Raw genomic sequence first — 3,571 nt, forward strand, 5'->3', positions numbered from 1 at the left:
TGGCTGACCTTGTACCACATATGGTTTCCTAAGTGCCTAAAAGAGTAATCCCAGAACACAGAGATAAGAGCAAGCCCTGAGCACTGCTGAGTATACTCCTAATACACGCACACACACAGACACACACAGACACACATACACACACACACACGTGAGCATGCAGGCATGCAAGCACACACAATCACAGAAATATTTAAACAGAGTTGTGATTAACGCTGCTTCATTGTTTTATTTATCCGTTATTTCAGAAGTAAATCATGTCTGCTAACCATTTAGACTTTTATATTTCTTCCAACTCTGAGTACCTAGGGAGGAGAGTTTCTATGTCCCTGTAGGAGCAGGAAAGAGGTGAGTTTAAACCAAACCCTGCAGAGCCTTGCTTTCCTCCAATCGGTCCTACTTTCAGCATTCCTTGAGCTCCAGGGCCTTGAGACTTGGATCACCCCATATTAGCCTTCCAATTTCCGTAAGTGATACCTGACTTTTGCCAGAACCTGAGAGGTTCATGTCTTACACATTAACTCCATCTGAGTGGTCTTCTGAATTCTTCAGAAAGGAAACAAAACTTCCTGAACACTCCAGATTATCAAACACAGAGGAAGATTTGATACCATTAATAGTGGCATTACCATTGTTAATTTGTTGTAGCTAATTTACTAGGTCCTCTGACTTAAGCTTTAGCTGTCTTTTTGTTGTTATTGTTGTAGTATTTTTAATACTTAAATTAAAGCTATTAATAGCATTTTTAAAATTTTAGCCACCATGATTGACAGTTTTACAATATTGACAATAGTAGAGTTTCATGCACACTTCAATACCAACACCATAGCACCCATTTCCCTCCACCTCATTATTAATATCTTAGGGTTTTCACCTTATTGCCCTGGTTAGCTCCACTCTAAATCTACATAGTAGGTTCTGTTGATTTGAGCAATTTGTTGTTCCTTACCACAGGTTTATATATCTCACATATGAGAGATATCATTATGTATTTGTATCTATCCTGTCTGACTTCATTTAGTGGGAAACTTTTCAGTTCTACCAAGTAGCAGCAAATTGCATGATTTTTGTCTTTTCTTAAAGCCAGGTGGAATGCCACTATGTACATATAATATAGTTTCTTTATCGGGTTTTCTGTTTGTGGATATTTATGTTGTTTCCAGGTTTTGCTATTGTGTATAGTGCTGTAATAAACATAGCAGTGCAAATGTGTTTTCTGAAGAGAGCTTTTGGGCCCTTGGGGCACAGGCCCAGAACTGGGATTGCTGGGTCATACTGAAACTTATGCTCTCTACTTGGGGAATTCAGCTAATCATTAAGTCAAAATATTTTGGCTACTTATTTAGATCACCATAGGGCAGAGTAGGTATGCTTTCCTCATCTCATATGACAGAAAAAAAAAACCCTATTATTTGATCCAAAGTGCCCTATAAACATGGTTCATATTCAAGTCTACATACAAGTTTGGTTTATAAGTGAGGTAGTTTCCAGGACTTGAGAAATGATTTTTGGTATGGTTAAATTATTTGGGGTATAAATGTCATCTCCTGCTAAGAATTCCAAAGTTCTTAGTGTTCAAATTCAGGTTTCTCGTTTGTCTTTCTTCATCTCTGCTAGCATTAATCTTGCTTCTCACTCCTCATAAAGCAAATAGATATTTCTAGCTATCTGGGAGATGATATTGTTCAAAACAGAAGAGGAGGAATACATTATTCTCACTGTTTTATAAAGCTATTTTTTCTTTTTCCTCTCCTTCTGTTGTTGTTACAGTGTTTAGGTTTCTTGTTTGTTTTTTATTAATTTGATTGTGGTGCTTAGGCATACTTGGTTGCTGTATGCTAAACAGAACACACTTATAACACCAGAAACACAATAAGAGCACCACCATTATGCTCAGTTATATAGAGTGGTGCCAGGGATATAACTTGAGGCCTCATGTCTTATGAAGCTTTTTAGTTAATTCATTTTTTAGTAGATGCATACAAAGAAAACTTAACTTCAGTTCAGCGTTCTGCTTAATCTGTACTTCACCTATCTAAAACTTATCTCAATTTTTTTACCCTTTGACTCATTTTTCACCATCGAGTAGAATCAATGGTCTCAACAAGAAAAGCGAGCTCTAACTGGGGTTATATCCCCATCTTTTTCCATTTTAAATGCCACCTGTCTAAAATATTCTTTTTTCCTACTCACTGCCCTGCTCAAATTTCATTTTAGCTTCACTGATTCAGAAAGAATCCTCCTCTGATACTTTATCTTAATTTCACATATTTGCAGCATTATCTCTGTTTTTATATCCTAACAAGTATCATAATCTTAGTGATTATTTGATCACAACATTGATCTATTAATATACAAATTCACTATGATAATGTAGAACCTGAGAAAAACATTAGAATATATCCTTGTTAGAAGGCCTAAATTAAAAATATTTTAATTGTAGTATCATAAAAAGCTAAAAAATAGCCTTTTATCTGTTTATTTATTTGAAATATTTTTAATATTTATATGTGTTTCATCTCAAAGTATATTTGTCTTTGCACTTCAAATGGGAACTCCATATTCAAAGAATGATGACAGTGAGAATTAAAATTAACAAGTATTAAGAAGTGAGAACTAGTTCTACCTTAGGAGTAAAAATCAGATTCTACCTAGTCAAGTTCATTAAACAAGATTTTTTTATCTGTAAGATAATTTTTGTCAACCACTTAGTTAATAATGAGATATACCAGAATTGTTATTTTGTTAATCAAATTAATAGAGAAGACTTTCTAGCTACAAGTGGCAAAGAAAAACAATTCCCCAAACTAATTCTTCCATCAGATATCAGAGCCTTTCTACTTCACAAAGCAAAATAATTCCTCTTTGTCACTGATGTGTAGAAGCAGGTCAGTTAAAGTTTGATTGGCTCCAATTAGCACTCCCACAAGTTATGACAGCCTTTAGTGCTGGCAGTCAAACCATTTCCTTTGAATGAGTGTGACATTCTGTAAAAACATCATCAACAACAACAAAAACAAAGGAAATCATTTAAAACAGAATCTCATAGCCAAACACCCACCAGCTCAATGTGTAATCAAGCAACATATAAATCAACTATAAAAGGAAGTGACTTTTGCATAGTGAGTAGTTAAATAAACATAACAAAAAGAGACCTCAATATAAAATTTCCACTGAGTCAGAGGACTCAGAAAAAGAAGGAGATGACTGAACAGGGGCTTGAATAGATTCATCAAGCAGAGTGATCCATCAGCTCAACGCACTAATTTTACAGGGCACATTGTGACTGGGTCACTGAAGTGCAGTTCTTGCCACATTAGCCTAAAAGTTACAGAGACTCAGACCATCACTTAGAAGAAGAGCTATAACTATGAAAATAATCAATATGCTATCAGTTAAAAGCATGTGAATTATGGGATTTTTTTACTCTCCAAACATGCCAAAAATGTTCTTATCTGCCAATTCTTCATCAGTGGAAAGTTGTCCAAAGGTAGCTGCATGCTGAGACTCCTTCACTTTCTCTGCAGCTATGAAATTCATCACTAAATTGTTAGTTTAGCTTTAATACTAA

The sequence above is a fragment of the Sorex fumeus genome, unplaced genomic scaffold (genome assembly GCF_029834395.1).
Source record: "Sorex fumeus unplaced genomic scaffold, SorFum_2.1 ptg000014l, whole genome shotgun sequence".
Taxonomy (NCBI): Eukaryota; Metazoa; Chordata; class Mammalia; order Eulipotyphla; family Soricidae; genus Sorex; species Sorex fumeus.